This window comes from Diadema antillarum, unplaced genomic scaffold (assembly GCF_040938485.1).
Source record: "Diadema antillarum isolate AM-2024a unplaced genomic scaffold, OU_Dant_1.0 seq00000118_RagTag, whole genome shotgun sequence".
Taxonomy (NCBI): domain Eukaryota; kingdom Metazoa; phylum Echinodermata; class Echinoidea; order Diadematoida; family Diadematidae; genus Diadema; species Diadema antillarum.
In genome coordinates this window covers 276,372-295,334 of record NW_027271199.1, presented here as the reverse complement: position 1 = coordinate 295,334, position 18,963 = coordinate 276,372, and the positions used below count along the sequence as shown (strand labels likewise).

Below are 18,963 nucleotides of genomic sequence, written 5' to 3'. Positions count from 1 at the left end.
AATAGTTTTAATGAAAGAATAATGTTGCATATGATTTGAAAGGTTGTGACTCTTGGAGGCAAGAGTTGTGAACCAATATCACGGTTGCATGGAAACGTACGACAATTTTGTAGGCAGTATTCTATTTCGTGTAGTATCTTTTTGAAGCCTCTACCAGTCTGTTTTTTTTTTTTTTTAATATGTAAAAATAGCGTAAAATCAACAATAAATGGAACACGAATTCTTTGGAAAAAGGAAACATGTTGGAATCGTTCTTGATGCCATGCTTTCGCCCCTTACTCACTGGTTACTCAGAATGATGACGATACGCGCACTCATAATACGTTGCAACTTATATTTCAAAGTGTAAATACTAGAACTGACTTAAACTGACACAAAGGTTGTTTTCTCCTATCTCCCCATCACGATTCATGAAAATTTACTCTGAATAGTAAGAAATGAGCTTCAATTGAAACGCATCAATGAAAGGGACATCGGAGAACACGTCTTTACTATCCAGCGGTTCTAGAGCAATATGCCGTGTGGCAGTGAGGAGACACCTGTATACGAGTTGACGATACTGGAGAGACAGGCTAATGCTTAATCATTAAGCTGCATTAGAATAGATTAGCAACATGATACAATGTCTAATTTCACTCATGAATCAACCTTCACATGGTCACTCTCTAACTGTACCGCCTTTTAGTCTATTTCGCATGTGATCTGACGAACGAATCCTTACTGTAAATATCTGTTACTAGGTGACTACAGAGACTGTGTCCCAAGTAGGGAAGTTCTCACAGAGCTGGCGAGCCAAATTCCGGCGAGTGCAGGTGATCAGCTGTGCAAAGTGTTGGGTGTCCAGGCGGAGCAGCCTGGCGCACACAATGGAAACGACATCGTGGAACTGCTTGTAAGATGGGTCGAACGTGGCAAAGAAAAATCAAGAAATATACGTCAGATTGTGTTGGATAAATCCAAAGAAGGTAAAAAAAAAAAAAAAAAAAAAAAAAAAAAAAAAAAAAAAAAAAAAAACACCTTAGCCCGCTTGACAACACATACAAGTTTTAACACCTTTTTTTTTTTTTTGTTTTGTTTTGTTTTGTTTTTTTTTTGTTTTTTTTTTTGGTTTTTTTTTTTTTTTTTTACAGCAGATCCTGGCATAAGCACTAGTTGATTCCATGTTCGATCCAAATGCCTTGACCTATAGTTTCACAACTAAGTCTATGCTAAGGATTGGAGGTGTCCATGCGAGGACCAACCCTTAAGAAGAATCTTTACACTGTTAGGTTGCCCAAGTATGATGAAACAACATCATGATCTCACAACCAGGATAGCAGTGTCTTCCAAACTGCGAAAAAAATATATATAATGGGTGAGAATTTTGAACGATGTACAATTGCCAATTTTCGCACCTTGTGACATTCTTTCCCTTAGAACACGCCAGGATGATCTAAGAAACCAGATTTTTTTTCATGTCATCTCAAAGATTGGTAAATTTCCTTTCAGGAAATATATGGTTTGGTTGACTTTTGCCTGATATTTTTCATTTGACAAGGACTTAAAGCGTAAAAATACGGTAAAAACGCTATTTTCACAATAATTTCTGTTTTTCAAACTAATGATGTGCATTTTTAAGCGTACGTGGCATCTAATATCTGACCATGTTCTGGATCTGACATATCATGGGTATGAACCACAAAATCATAAGAACTTTATGAGCACGTATAAAATCACAGAGAACAATTGAAATATCAAAGTCCTAAACAGACGAACGTCCGTGGTGCTTTTATTTCTATCGCTGCTGCAAATTCTACTTTGTTGTCCCAACTGTAATGTATACGAAAATTTGGTGTTCCACCTAATGAACATATCCTGCAAAAATTGTACGTCTGCTGGCTGTACATGGGACGTAATATTCTTTTATGCAAAATTATACTCAGTTTTCGTCACGGACGTGCTTCCGCTATTTTCTAATAAAGATCGTATCCCATTAAACGTTATTGGTGATATTGTTCTGAGTCGTAATCAACTAAGATCTAGCCACACGATACTATATTTGTTTTGAGTTTCTGTCCATCCTTTGTCAAATAGGAACCGAAATTATATTTTTAGACGAACCTCCGAGAAAAAAAGAACGTCCGTGATGATAAAAACGTTTTCGAGTGGGACACCATCTTGCTTTGATGACGAAGGGGCATTTTACCTTTGGCTCTCTAGCCGAGGAGCTGCATGTTATTTTTGGAGCGGACTGAGGCTTGTCCGCAGTTTTTGGACCATACAATTCACCGAAAACCAAGCAAATAATTAATATTTTCTCTGAAAATTCATCTCCTGATCCCCCTCTGAGCAATACATATGTTGTAAGGATGTCAAATTTCTTATAATTTGCATTGACAATACCTTTTCAAATTTTTGAAAGAGTTAGGAAGGCTAGGTACTCTCTGCCGATTAGTTATCCGTACTGGAACATGACCCTATCAGTAGAACGAACGTCCGTGACAATTCCAGCGAACGTCCGTGACGTATGTAATCCCTTCGATAGGGATAACCTGTCCCGAAAGTGTCCTGTATTCTTTAAAACTTTTAGCTCCAATAGCCACAAATAAAGTTTTGCAAAGTAAACAATGAGTTTAGGGCAGTTGTTTCAGAATTTTTAAGGCGTTATGTGATCATGATGAACAAACAGTTGAAAATTTATTCACAATTTTACGCTTGTTTTCCCTCTAATTATACAAAAACAGCTGAACACCGAAAACAAAGTTATAGGAAAATGGAATTTTGCGTAATCTGTAATTTCTGTGCATTTAAATTTCTTTCTAATGAGGATCTGGAGACAATTTGTACTGTTAAAGGTTCTGAAAGTTTCTCTCACGGACGTTCTGTCCGAGAAAGGAAATTTCTGATAATTACAAATATATTACTGCACATAAAGTTAATGTTAGTTGAAAATATTACCAAATCACCGAGCCGCTCATACCCAAAAGTGAGTAACGTTCAGCACTCAATTTACTTGTAATAACAAAAGGAAAACGTTTTGGTCACGGATGTTCGTTGGTAGAATAAATCAATGGATTACATAGTAGGAGAAAGAGGATCAGTGCCACTTTTTAGTGACAGGTGCGCCAAGTGTTTATCTTTTGAGTATGGTAGCTGCCGTCTCAAACAGAACACATCCAGTTTCGGTCTCCACAACGGACGTTCGCTGTAATTGTCATGATATTAAATGCCTCAATTCATTATTATTTTTCTCTTCATGACGATTTTTCTCTCATTCCCTCAATAGCCTGGACATGCTGCGACCAAACAGAAAACAGAAACAAAACAAAACAAACCAAAACAAATCCGAAAAGTGCTATGTAATCGCATGCAGGATAATGACGGAAGAAGTCTGAAATGGGCATGTGTTGAATAAAAAATGGAAATTTTAAAAAGGACGTGGAAGCAGTTGAATGAAAATGACTTAGAAACAGAGAAGGGATCGAGCTCCAACACACAGAGAAAAGAATTGCCAGTGCACTCCCGTTGTACCAAATTCCTCTGGAGAAGTTTTTGCTTGTTTGTTTAATATGTTTTTCATTCATCGAAATGCCGTCACAAGCGAACAAAAATAATGCAGTATACAATTATTGTCTGATGAACACAAACAAATCCTCCGCTTATCATCACATGGTGTTGTTTTATACTCATCAATGAAAAGCAATGTTCATTTGTAATTCTTTCCAAGATTTTTTTTTTTCATTTTATATTTAAGAGACAGAGAGATCGTCAATTTGTTTGTGCTTTTGTGCTTATTTTGAAAACACATGTTAAAAAAGTAATGATTAAGAATAGGTTTAAGGTTGCACTTTGATACGTTCGCTCTTCCTAAGATTCGTTACTCCGATGTCCAAAGGTTTGTTATTCCGAAAATGAAAAAAAAAAAAGTTTGTAGTTAATTAAGGAGGTTTGTTATTAAAATTTTTCTTATTCCGAAAGTTTGTTAGTCCGAAAAATAAATATTAAGGATCATTATTTTTAGGTCCGTTCTTCTAAAAGTGGAAAGGGCCTAATATTCGTTTAGGTGAAAACGGTTATTATGAGGTTTTGAAATTTGGAGGATTTTAGTTGTTCACTTGTTTCTCCACATTTGGATAAGCGAACATGATTTTTTATGTTCAAATTAATAAACCTTTCGATAAACCTTCAGAGATTCCTATCATTTACCGAATAAAAAAGCTTCATAATTATACGAACTCTATCAATTTTCGTATTGACAAACTGTATGAATAACGAGCCTCCGAAATGACGCGCTACAAAATGTTTGTTATAACGAACCATATTGTATAATATCGAAGTCACAAACATCCATCCAAGTTAGGACTTATTGTGTCTTGTTATAACGAAACTTCGCAGTATCGAACCTATTATCATTTCTGACTAATATAATAACACACATTCTCCTCGGTAACAGTGTGTAACACAAGGAGCAAACATAGAGGGATTTCTTCCCAACGTATTTGTTTGCCCTCCCCAGCTAAACTTCGTATTTCTATAACGGAGCACATTTCTGTTGTCTTTTTATGTTAATTCTTTGTCATAATTTTAGCTGTGACCATGTTCGTTATAAGCAAATTTTGCATTGTAGACTTTAGATAACAAATTAAGGACCTGAATCTTTACTTCATGATAACGAAATTTTGATAAATATATTCGTTGTCAAGGATGGACTGCGTCACTGAGATTACACGTACGTTTGTACGTTCATTTACGAGAGATAGAAAAATTGTTTTCTTCGATTCCTCAGTATGAGAAGATAAACAAGCTTATATAATTGAGAATTGGTAATATCTATTCAGGATTTTGCAGAGGAGTTTGTTCTCGATATGCAATTGCTGTTTGTTGTGAGTAGAATGCGTTTCCAACTCAAGAGAACTGCATCTTGTTTGTTCCGAACGTCCGTGAGCTACATGCGAACCTCCGTGATGAAAACTATGCTATGTCCGTTGGGTTATAGAGACTGCCTAGATCAGATACATCTTAAAAGGGTATGTTATTATTTGGGAGTGAGGATTAAAATATGGGGTAGTGAAATAAGAGGTCAAAATATTGAGTTTCTGTGTAATGCGCGTAAAGTGGAAAAAGTGTTTAGCGGAAGAGCAATATTTCAACAGAAACGACGAATTTCGTTAAATCATCAGTTGTCTACCATTACGTACAGACTAAGAGTACAAGCTTAATATTCTGCAAGCACGTACACATGTCCCTTAAGATATTTCGTTAGGATTTTGAACAGAATCAGATCTTTGCAAACTATGTTAAATGGTATTCAAGTGTATGTGCTGTACTATTCCTCACGGACGTTCGCTGCTCTGGACATGGTAAATTTTAGCGGTGAATAAAAACTTGTTCCTCTGGGAAAATCCTAGTATAATTGGGTTCATATTAAAGCTTGAGTAATACTCTTTCAGGTAAGATGAATATTTTGGAGAATTTCCTACTTTTTAAATTTGGCCTTGTTTTGGCTCAATTGTACATCGTTCAAAATTCTTCTATATGAAATAAATCTGACAAAAGTGTCCCCCCTCCCATAGTCTCTTCCATCAAACCCGTTAAGACTTTATTTGTATGCGGGAAGTACAACAATGCAAGGCACATTAGCTAACACGTATCCAGTCAAGTCAAAGCTATACAACATAGCAATACACCATGTGGCAAGGCAGAGACAACAGTATGATTTGATGATACTTTGGCTGTTTTTCAGTGAGAAAACGAATACCGAATAATCAAGCAGCATTTTGTAATTACATGTACTGTCAACTGTATCCATACGATTGGTGTGTAGTAACTATGGAAGCTGTTATGGGTTGATATCATCCCCATCTTTGCATCCTTAGCGAAATGGCGTTATGAGAAAAGAAGAGACTGAAGGCGTAAAACAACATTGGACTCGGGGCACTTCTTATCATAAACACGACAAAAGCATTTGTATTTCAATCAAACCATTTGTTGATATTGTGAACGGAAGTACAAGAGATGGACTTTTGTTTGCTAATTTCTTCCTTTTTAGTGGTGCTTCGAAAATGCACCACAAATAACTCAATGCACATTATGAATAGGCAGTTAGAAATCAATCAAAGTTTATCTTGTATCGCGCAAATTGATATCTTTTGAAATTAGAAATTCTCAAGGAAATTCAGGCAAACTTCAGCGATACAGTCTACGATGCCGGATTCTTCGATCTGGCAAACGAAATCATGACAGGTAAATCAGCCTTACTCTCTATCTTAAAGGACAAGTTCACCATCATAAACATAAGGATTGAGAGAATGCAGAAATATTAGTAGAACACATCAGTGAAAATTTGAGGAAAATTGGACAATCGATGCAAACGTTATGAATTTTTAAAATGTTTGTGTTGGAACCGCTGGATGAGGAGACTACTAAGGCTCGTGATGTCATATGAGTACAACAGTATAAAGAAAATGTAAAGAAAATTCAACATATTTTCACTTTTTTCGCATAATAAAAGAGCACTTGACTTGCCTCTTTCTAAAGGCAATGGAAATAATATTACCCATAACATATGTCAGTAACGAGTCAAGGGAATGTGTACTTTTTTCAAAAGATGAAATTTTGTGAAATTCTCTTTATATTTTCCTTATATTGTTGTACGCATGTGACATCATACACTGCAGTAGTCTTCTCATTCAGCGGTAACTGCACAAAAACTTCAAAAATTCATAACTTTTGAACGGATTATCCGATTTTCCTCAAACTTTCAATGATGTGTTCTACTAATATTGCTACATTATGTCAATCCTTATGTTAATGAAGGTGAACTTGCCCTTTAACTGATTTGCGTGATTAAGAAGAAAAAAATGTTAAAAGTTGTGTTTGAATTGCATTTGTAAGGCAAAATGCAGTGGTTGTCAAGAACTATGTATATAACTGTAAAATGTGCACTACGACTTTAAACTGCATGACATCATTTAATGTGTTATTGACTTGACAGATCTGTATTATAATCCAAATGATACAATACTTCAGATGCAAATTCTTCTCAGACTTTTATAGAGTGTGTACAATTAATAATTGGTAAGACAATAGATATAATTTTCTTAAAGCTGTTTTTTATTTCATTTTGTAAAATGCAACCGTATTCTATTCTATCCAGCTGCTCTTTCACTACAACTGCTACGTCCAATATGTGACATTGGTTTTTCTTTTTTTTTTCTTTTGAAACCAGGAATGAAACATGGTAAAGTGACAGAACTGACTAAAATCTGAGTCCAGTGGGGAAGCACGTATGTTTGTAATGTATTTAGCCTACATAAAATGATCTAACAGTCTTATCATACTTTACAGCGGCACCCATCCATCGGTCCCTACACACACACACTCACACACACACACAAACACACATACACAAAGGCATAAATCTAGGGCATTTTAAACACATTCGATGGATAAACATTTGAATGAAAGTATTGGCATCTGATGGTGCTGTGGGACATGATCAGACCTGCTAGAGATACTGCATTACATTCTTTACTGAAAGTCCCATTTTTTTCAATAAATATGTTTTCGTAAATAGAATACTCGTTAAATTTTACCACAATTCTATGCAGGAAGAAGTGTAAATATTCCAGAGTTTTGCAACAACATGTTCACATTATAGTTATCCGTAACAACCATCAGATCGTAAGATGATGCATATGAATGGGAGCACTCTAAGAATACTATAATGAAATCCCCCGTGTCAAGTCCTTTTAACATAGTAACCTCATCTATGCAACATAGATGGATTCAAAGAACGGCTTAGAATCTTTACTCCAGTGGATTAAGTGTCAGGAGGTGTCAGAAACGTACACTACAACTAATACTCTCCTTCACGTCGTATTGTATTTTCCAGGCATTTGCCGTAGACGTAACAACGAGCAAGTAGGCATACTTCTTTTTTGCTATAACAATATTTGATTGAATTGTGAATTGTAAATAGTTGGAAGAGTATAGCAGCTGCTGTAGCAAATTAGTTCAATGATTCAATTCATCTCTAGCTGCTATATGAAAAAAACATTTTTAAACTCAGCTTTTGAGTTGGATGAAGAGAAAAGAACATTGTAAATTAGAAAGTAGCCTAAAAATCAGATTTACAAAATAAGAGTTAGAATTATTTATGTAGTAGATCTCACTCGTACTAAAGTAGGAATTAGACCACCAATCATTACATATCTCCATTTTTTTCACTTCTCCCTTACAGTGTGCCAAAGAGAGGATTCACGATGCGCCAGAACAATCAATTCCCCTGTGCTTCGAAATGATGTTACAGTCTGGGATATATATTCCAGTGTTACTCTTGCCGAAGAATTCTCATGGAAGGTTAAAAGTCAAAGAAATACTTTCCATGGTAGCAATATTGTAACAAGAATAAGTGACAGCCTCACTACGAGTCCTGCTCACCGGTATCACATTGAATTCCTACATTATAACTTGTAGCACTTAACTCTTAGAATTTAATAGCAATTATTTTCCATAAAGAAGACATTATGTTAGCTCTACAGTATTGTGATTCTCGCACATCATTGGCTATACGTGTCCTGAAATCAGGATTGATAGTGTCTTCTTCCTTATTTCTTGGGACATGGGAAATGACAGTCCTCAAAAGAGAAGCCATCACTTCGGATAGCACCTACGCACTTATATTCACATTCCACTGTAGATAATCGTGAGACTTGCTCTGGATGTAATTCCATCGTTATCATAAACAACACAAAATCAGTTTCAAGTACGCAACGTATATATGCCATTCATGAGGAACGTTCATTGCTTTTATGTACAGCATATAAGTTGTAAATAAATTTAAATATATGGAAATAAGAACATGTATTTGTTTTGATCTCTACGCTAAAAAGAAATAACTATGCCCATTTGTGAAGGAAACTATTCTTAATTAATTCCGGTCAGCGATTTTCAACATGAAAGTTGTTTGTACACAAGATTGGTGAAACTTTCAACATTATGATGTTGGAAGATTTTACGAGAAAATAATAATACTGATGTTTGGCTTCATCAAAGGTTGGAAAGGACCCGAAATATTGTTATCAAGTCATATGATATTACTCTTCAAATGATAAATTCATATTGGCAAATGTAAAAACGTTAACACAATGTTTATCTAGAATGATGATTCAGAACACAAAATACATAGAACTTGCTATTGCCAAACAAAAGAAACTGAAGCAATTTGTGTGTTTTCTTTTTCGTTCCACAGTTTTGTTGTTGTTGCTGTGGTTGATCCTACTGTACAAATTCATTATTATGATCAGTGTTGTTCTGATGGACGTGTAAGTTATGGGATCAATAAAAAGTTTCAAAAGATAGGAAAAAAAAACCGCGACAGTTGAGACTTAACTGCAATCATCCCTCCTGAAAAAAGAGATGTTTGTGAAGACACGATGAATACCTGTCATGCACCTTTACACTTGGGACGTAGATATAGTATTGTATTCTTTCTATAATCAATCACAAAGTAATTTTCACTAATAGTAAAACACCTATTGTTATTTTCTTTGTAAGATCATGTTGAACACACTCGCGTACATAATGAATGTGTGGAAAAGGAAATCGCCCCTCAAAACATTTTATCCAGTTTCATAGTAGTATACCTTTATACTGACACCCACTGATGTGTTGCAAGTTCTATATAGAGTAAAAAATATAGATTATAAAACAATGGATCCAAACCAAGAATCCGAGTCACCGCAGACTATTCCGCCCATCATGGCCGTCGTATATACAATGTATACAATGAAAAGGGTGTTGTTATTTCTCGCAAACCATGACCTGGAAAACAATGGGACTAGAAGTTGAGAAAAGACGACAACGAATTGTCTTGTTGTGTCTGAGAGTTCCTGAGAAACTTATTTGGGAGGATATTTGGGCCATTCTCAGATTAAGTGTTCAATTCCATGTGAGTAAAACCGAAAAATCAACCACAAAGTAATACATTCAAAGATGTGTTTTCGGAAACTTCAAAACCGGTCAAATACGAAACAAAAAGTGGAACATTCTAAATGATGGCCATTCATTGAGTAAAAATGAATTGAAATAGAGCATCATATATGATTTTTGATCACCAATCAGATACGTTACCACAAATTTACATGTTGTAATGGACTCCTAACTCTGAATTAAATTTATTGTTTTGATCCAATTTCTGTTCAGGAAAAGACATCTGTCCCCCCTAAAGATATTGGGGGTTTTCAAGAGGTAAAAATGTTGTCATCCCTTGCTAATTGGTAGAAATTATTTCTGTGTGGTAGGTTGAAATATGCTTTTTGCTGAAATGAAACATAACCTTAAAATTCACTTTGTATTTTTAGCAAATTTCGCTTACAAATAAAGTTTCGAATCCCACAAATCATGCAAAGGGAACGATCCGATCTGGAATTTCACAGGAAACAAATATGAATTGCTTTCCTGGGGAAATAACTATTGAAAAACATCGAATCACCCTTGGTAACGTATCTGGTAAAATATAAGTAATAATTTTAGTTGTGTATGAATTAATAAATATCACCTGTTTAATTATTTACCTCATGAATTGATGTAAAAATGAATGATGTAAGCCCAAATTAACCATTTTAAACATTGTACGTAATATTTAAACTATGAAATGTAGTGGAAAAGAGCCCTAAATGTGAAAGCTGAGTTCTTCATTCACAGAATATTCTCATCTTATACGTCTGAATGTATTTATCCATCTGACTATAAATATTCATTAAGTTTTGATGGATAATGCAAACAAGGTTTAAAAAATATATTTTTGCAGGCACTTAGAAGGAAGTAGGAACAGTCTCTATGAACTCGATATGCTAAACAGTTGTTTGACCTATGGTAACGTATGTGGCTCATCCCTTTTAATCAAAATGAATAAATAATTGTTCAACTTATCAATGAATCTTGAGTAGTTCTTCATATGTTGAAAAACACTAGAATAAATATGCAACAGAACACTGAAACTTTTCTCGGAAGCGTTTCATAAACTACTTTTTACTCTTTTAAAGTTTGGTAACGTATCTGGCGTACCGTAAATGAATCTGTCGGTGAAGTTACAGAGCAATTTCTACTGAATATTCTTCATTTGAACATAACTTTATTTTTTTATGGAAGCGTCATTCTATGCAGAATTGTTTTATGAACACTTTGTTTTACATAACATTATTTGTCACCGTGGGTGCCCTGAATTATACGTAACGTATCTGCTAAATCTGAAAAGCAAAAAACTGATATGCTGAATCTTAGCTTCGTCTTGTAAAATAAACGTTCAAAGTTGTTGCATAGAATATGAAAGTGGCTGGGTTTTATAGAATAGAACTTTGGAGTTTATGAGCACACAACGATTTGTTTGTAAAAACATTTACAATTTCTTTTCAGCATTTTGATTATGTGGTAACGTATCTGTCGGAAAACTTGGCATTAAGTTGTGAGACACTGACGCAGAAAAAAAATCATGTGGACGTGTTGATCTTTTTCACCTCTCTGTCCTTTTGGTGTAAGAATATAATCCTGAGGTCCAACAAAACGAAGCATGTAATGTGTAGGGATGAATTTTGACCAGATTTGATCCCCAGAAAGCACAAGACCAATGAGCAAAATTCGGTCACGTATCTGGGGTAACGTATCTGTGGTAACGTATATGGTCGATCATATTATTATGAGAGCGATATCTACCAAATATTTCTCACTTGTACTAAACTTTAATGTTGAATCGATGCGTCATTCCGAGGAGTAATGTATAATATACAATTTGTCTGACATTGCAATATCTGTCGCAGTGGGTGGCGTGAAAAGTATGTCACGTATCTGTCCAAATAAAAGTGTAGAAAACCGATATTTCAAACATTGTACCGTATTCTCAAAAAAGAGCTGTTGCACAAAAAATCTAAGTACTTGCAATGTATGAAGTATATCCTCAGGGTTTCATATACACAGGGTCATTGCATAGTCTTGTTATTTTCGCAATGCTGTAACACTAAAAAAACTGGTAACGTATCTGGCGGTGAACTTGGCGACAGGTTTCAAAAGGCTATAAAAAAAGAAGTCAATAACAATTTTGGAACTTTTTGAGTATTGTGATTAGCACATATGATATGCTCATCGTCCATGAAAATGATATTTGGAAAGTGTGTTTGTGGACGGAGAGGAGCAATAAAACATAATTCTAAAATAGCCGGCGACACTGCATTTTGGGGGTCTTAACGAAGTTTAACAGCAAAATTTTATACAATAAGGCAGACAACCGCATTTGATCGTGTTTATTTTTAACAAATAAAGTCCTCGTGATATATTATAAACATTTAAATAGTATCTAATAGGTTTCAAGGAACTGCAAACTGTCATGGAATGTCGGCGACACCAAAATTCCGTATTTGAACGCTTTTACTGAGAATGGGCCATTTAAAGATAATAAAAAGTTTTGGTACCTCAAAAGTGTCCTTGAATTTCCTTGTGTTAGTTTGTGTTTCAGGTCAAAGTACCTTTCGTATAACTAACACTGTGAGACTTACTCGCCCCAAAGTGCTCTCATGTCTTAGTAATCATGCAATAACTGCGACCAGCAGCCCCATACGCATAGCGACCAGCAGTCCCATACGCATAGCGTAATCGGGCTTCGCATTGTAGCATTCAGGATCATGACAGATTTAGTATCGCAGGGTAATGTCAACTTAAAATCCCATAAATTCTTCAATTTGAAGACTTACCAATTAAGTTGAAGTATTGAAAACAGGCTTCGGGCAACGTTTGGTTCTGCCTATAGTCCCTTTCTGTTCGAATTGATGACTGAATGTGACTCGGTCGACAGGACCTTAGGAGAGGTACCTACAGTACACTGAATACTACAGCCAGTGCATGCGAACACATCACATGCACACAAATTTCAAATCCATGAACGGATAAGATGTTTGTGTGCGCATGCGCTGGCCATAGTATCCATTGTATAGCTCTCCCAAGGTCCTCTCGACCGAGTCACATTCAGTCATCAATTCGAACAGAAAGGGACTATTGGCAGAATCAAACGTTGTTCGAAGCCTGTTTTCAATACTTCAACTTAATTGGTAAGTCTTCAAATCGAAGAAATTTTTGGATTTTAAGTTGACATTTACCCGCGATACTAATTCTGTCATGATCCTAAATGCTACAGTGCGAAGCCCCATTACGCTATGCGTATGGGACTGCTGGTCGCAGTTAGCTATGCGTACAATGGGCTGCACGCTGCTGGTCGCAGTCAGTGGTTTCGTACAATATTTATCGACGCTGTACAGCATTGGCTCTGGTACGAAACCATTATTGCATGATTACTAAGACATGAGAGCACTTTGGGGCGAGTAATTCTCACAGACAACGTACTTTAACCTGAAACACAAACCAAGACAAGGAAATTCAGGGAAGCTTTTGAGGTACCAAAACTTTTTATTATCTTTAAATATATCCCCGCCACATTTGTTCGTGTGTACATTTCAAAAATATGTAGACGTTATCTTATTATATAGATAACAGCTATACAACTAATGAATAATCGAAAGCAACAGAAGTATAATTCAAATCCTGGCTTTTTTTTTTTTTACAACGATGATATTTTCATAATATTATTTTGACATGTGTTTCTCCCCAAGATCTCAAGTAAAGTCCACAAATACATCAATCTTAAAGATGGCCCTTCCCTTTTTAACCGGAGGGCCAAGCCCCAAAAAGTCGCTTAACGAGTGAGTTGCACTCTCTCTTCAAACTAAGTAGACCATGCTTATTTTCAAGTTTTTATTGTAACAAACAACATTCCACTGGTCTACCTCAAAAAATTTGTTGCGAAAGCCTCCAAATCCAAGATGGCGTCCAAGATGGCCGCCATATTTACTGAATTTGTTATTTGAAAGATAGAATTTGATTGAAAGATCAGATTTCAACAAACGTGATGTCATATGAAAGAGAATAAAATTTTCTACAAGTTGATACCATTTTTGTGGGTTATTGTGATAAGTGGATTGAGATTTTAAGGAAAAAACACTCATTTTTTGATATTTTTCTGAAAAAAGGAAAATCATGAAAATGCTTGATTCAGCATAAATCAGAGAAAGACTGAAGGATTATCTTGAAACGTTTTAAGAATTTTGTTTGACATATAATTGATATTTGGAGAAAATTAGGGGTCAGTACCATTTTTGGTTCAGGAGTTATAATGTCTCAAACTTGAAAACTCACTCTGTAAAAATGGCCACTTTAGTTGTGACAATACCTTGTTGGTCGTAAAAAGAGCCTGCGCACGCTAAGACTACTACACGCACCACTGACACTGGCGGTTGTAGCAGTGCCAGTGGTGCGTGTAGTAGTCTTGGCAAACGCAGACATTTTCTTTGACAAACAAGGGTTTGTGCCTGCAAACTAACTTTTCATACCAAGTGGTAGCTCAGGTGACGCTGATTGCTATTATTTCAAAGTAGATTGTTCTGAAGCAGATGAGATGAAGCAAAAATATCTTTCAAATAGAGGTAGAAGCTTGAAACAACCTTGCTATAGAAAGTTTAAAACAAAATCTGGATCAATCACTCAAAAAATTCAAGATTGCAGGCCATCAAAGCTGACATAGTGTATTGCGCCAAAGTAAATGTATCATTTCGATTTTGATACAATTTTGTCTGTTTTGCTGTCTATTTATATGGTTTTTATATTATATTCTGAACATTTTAATGCTATTTCAAACCATCTTAGGTTTTTACGGAGACATTTTTTTCAGAATGCACCATGAATATTTCTCTAAAAAGTTAAAAAAAAAACAAATTAAAAATGTTTATGAAAACCATGCAGAAATTAACATCTTTCCCATATAATCAATATTTGGAGAAAATTAGAAGTCAGTATTGTATTTGGTTCAGGAGTTATAATGTCTCAAACTTGAAATCCCATTTTACATAATATGCATTTACACGCATCTGTTCCCAAAGACGTCACAGAGGGTCAAATCCAAGATCGTGCTTACTTTTCGAGTTCAACTCTCTCTACAAACAAGACCATACATAATATTAAGCATACTAAGCAATGTTCCGTAAGTACACCTCAATAGATTTGTTGCAAAAACCTCCCAAAGTACAGATGCGGTCCAATAGGGCCGCCATTTTTATTGAAGTTAACATTTCAAACATAAAATTTGATAGAGACATTGGATTGCAACACATTTGATGTCATATGAAGGAGAGTAAAACTTCCTAAAAGTTGATACCACTTTAGCTGTGTATTGTGATAAATTGGGGGGGGGGGGGGGATCCATATATTTATATTGTTTTGAAAAAAGGAAGAAATGTGAAAATGCATGATTTAGTATTTATCAAAGAAGAACTGAAGAATTATTTTGAAACCTACGATTGAGATTGAGATTTACTGAGATTGAGACATAATTCATATTTCTGGAATTACAGGCAATATCATACACTATTGACAAGTTAACGTCTGAAACTTGAAAAAATTACATTTATGCATTATAAATTTTGCATACAATGTGTTTACATGGTCACATGTAATACTGTAACGGTCTAGTGACTTGCAAGTACCTGCAAACTAACTTTTCATGCCAAGTGGTAGGTAACGCTTATCGCTATTACTGTAGCATTTCATCATAGTAGATTGTTCTGAGGCAGATAAAATTGAACAGAAAGTATTTTCCAAAAAGAGATAGGAGCTTGGAATTTGGCACAAATTTTGCCAATGTGTAATATTTAGCGATAAAAATAGTATCCACACAAAATTCAAGATGGCAGTAATTAATCGAGGTTGTCGTTCAAGGCATTATTTACCATTAGTGCACGTAAAACAAAAACCCAGCTTTACTTAATTCCTCAAACTAGTTCTAAACTGTGAGTTAGGGATAGAACAACTAATGTACAAACTGAAATCAGTATAATTAATGCTAAATATTGTTAGATATACTAAATAGATCTGATAAGAATGTTTTTTTTTTTATATACTAAATTGTCAACAGTTATGGCTATGGTTTCTTGAAAAGCAATGGTGATATCTCAGTATGTTTTAGGCTTTATTATATTTTTTTTTTACATGGTAGAATGTTTTGTAATACAACTAACCTGCACATATAAATCGAATGTGATATCTCTCCCAATGGTAGAATACCTTTAGTGTGTTGCGTCAAAGTTAAATCTCAACTTATAACTTATAATTTGATATATTTTTTAATCTTCTTATATTGCTGTCTATTACATGGTCCTATACATCCGAACGATATTGTGCTAGTGTAAACCACATTGAGGGTCTTTTTTTTTTGGGGGGGGGGGGGGGGGGTGGAGCTCATTCCAGTGTTAGGGTAAGGCCCAATCTTTGATAAAAAAGAAATGCTTCTGTATCAAAGATATGCTTTTTTACTTGTATGTTGCTCTGCTGTTGTAGAAACGCCTGAATAATGATGGTATATGTGTAATAATGTCTGATCCGTAGATGTCCTTGAAAGCCCTTCTGATCCGGAACCCCCCCCCCCCCCCCCAAAAAAAAAAAAAAAAAAAAAAAAAATCCGACATGGCGGCAATTTCTCAACTTTGTTGTGCGAAATGTGTTGTGCGAAATTACTTTTCAGTATATTGTTCGAATAAAATTGTCCAAATCGATTATTCGTACTGTATACTAGTATTCACATTTACAAATAAGCATGCTGAAACTGTATTTTCTTTTACCAGATTTTTCTTACATTGTTTTTAAGCTGGTTTCATGTGGGTTATAGTGTCACAATTGATCTGAGCTTATGCCATTGGTAGATGCTTTCCCATATTAGATATCAGGATCACTCGAGAGTGAAAATGTTCATTTTCATTCATTTTAGAGTGACTTCGGGGATCACTCGAAGAGTGACAAGTGATCCCTAAGGCAGGGCTCGACACTAACGGTGGTCCGGTGGCCCGGGGCCACCAAAAACGCACGTCGGGCCACCAAAATGTCAGAAATGAAGAACATAGGTGGCCTGATCGGGCCACCAAAAAAGATCGGATATTTGCCTTTGGGCCACCAAAAATAAAAGTTAGTGTGGAGCCCTGCCTATTAAGGTCACTCTAAAATGAGTGAAAATGAACATTTTCACTCAAAAGTAACTCCAATTTCACTCTAAATTCACCGTTTTCTTGTTATTCACTCCTCACATCAAAAGCAAAAACTTCCACTCGATTTGGGTTTTTTTTTCTTTTTCTGAGAGTAGAATATCACTGGTTCTAAAAATGTGTCCATAAAAACCTAAGACGGTTTAAGATAGCACAACAGACAAAATTGTATCAAAAACGAAATAATACATTTACTTTGGCGCAATTTTATACACTATGTCAGCTTTGATGGCCTGCAATCTTGAATTTTTTGAGTGATTGATCCAGATTTTGTTTTAAACTTTCTATAGCAAGGTTGTTTCAAGCTTTTACCTCTATTTGAAAGATATTTTTGCTTCATCTTATCTGCTTCAGAACAATCTACTTAGAAATAATAGCAATTAGCGTCACCTGAGCTACCACTTGGTATGAAAAGTTAGTTTGCAGGCACAAACCCTTGTTTGTCAAAGAAAATGTCTGCGTTTGCCAAGACTACTACACGCACCACTGGCACTGCTACAACCGCCAGTGTCAGTGGTGCGTGTAGTAGTCTTAGCGTGCGCAGGCTCTTTTTACGACCAACAAGGTATTGTCACAACTAAAGTGGCCATTTTTACATAGTGAGTTTTCAAGTTTGAGACATTATAACTCCTGAACCAAAAATGGTACTGACATCTAATTTTCTCCAAATATCAATTATATGTCAAACAAAATTCTTAAAACGTTTCAAGATAATCCTTCAGTCTTTCTCTGATTTATGCTGAATCAAGCATTTTCATGATTTTCCTTTTTTCAGAAAAATATCAAAAAATGAGTGTTTTTTCCTTAAAATCTCAATCCACTTATCACAATAACCCACAAAAATGGTATCAACTTGTAGAAAATTTTATTCTCTTTCATATGACATCACGTTTGTTGAAATCTGATCTTTCAATCAAATTCTATCTTTCAAATAACAAATTCAGTAAATATGGCGGCCATCTTGGACGCCATCTTGGATTTGGAGGCTTTCGCAACAAATTTTTTGAGGTAGACCAGTGGAATGTTGTTTGTTACAATAAAAACTTGAAAATAAGCATGGTCTACTTAGTTTGTAGAGAGAGTGCAACTCGACCTCTGTTTTTAGCTTTTGGCCCCCCGGTTATTTGCATTCCTTCCCAAATAGCACAAAACATGATATATTCCACCAGAATGACAAGACTATTGTAAATCTATAACATTTCTGTGATATTTGAAGGTTGTTAGCCGTTAGAATTCAAATAATGCACCAAACGCTCACTGTAACGTATTCTGTGTACTAGGCACAGCTGCATGCATTAATCCTCCTGTGGTTGTAATATGATACTTACACTTCGAACAACAGAATAATATGCATGTCAAAGCTGTCAGAAAAGAAGAATTCACTAGCTTCTCTTACTTTGTTATCAATGGCAAATAACAACAACCACTTACATGAACTTCATGTACAACTAAGTGCATCACACAGGTCTGTAAAACTAGACTAGTATTTAGATTTGTAATTTCTTGCGAAGTTCGCAAATATTCTTCAAATCTTAACGGTCATTTTAACTACACGAATAAAGACCCTCTTAAGTTCAAAATTTACAGGAGGTTTCCAAACAGTGTTTTCTTCAATACCTAAGTGTTCTCACCAATTTTTCAAAAATTTGCATGCATAAGGGATTGGCTGTCTTTAAGCTCTGTGTATATTACATATTTACATAAATGCGATGAATACATGACTGTGATGTACCTTTTTAATTATTTCCATTTATCTTTCAATTGTTTGATGTCATACCGATTGTGAAGCAATGTCTTGCTAGGATATCTAAAGTAAGAAGCATATTTATGTAATGTCCTTGGTTAAATTCAT

General features: G+C 35.3%; 1 long non-coding RNA gene across 1 annotated transcript; it reads left to right on the top strand.

Annotated features, from left to right (window-relative positions):
* The first annotated feature begins 5,185 nt into the window (after nucleotides 1-5,185).
* On the top strand, nucleotides 5,186-9,886 carry LOC139727070 (uncharacterized). Its single transcript, XR_011710730.1, has 3 exons — nucleotides 5,186-6,222; nucleotides 7,208-7,265; nucleotides 8,222-9,886. It is a non-coding gene; the product is annotated as an uncharacterized lncRNA (long non-coding RNA).
* Nucleotides 9,887-18,963: the final 9,077 nt, after the last annotated feature.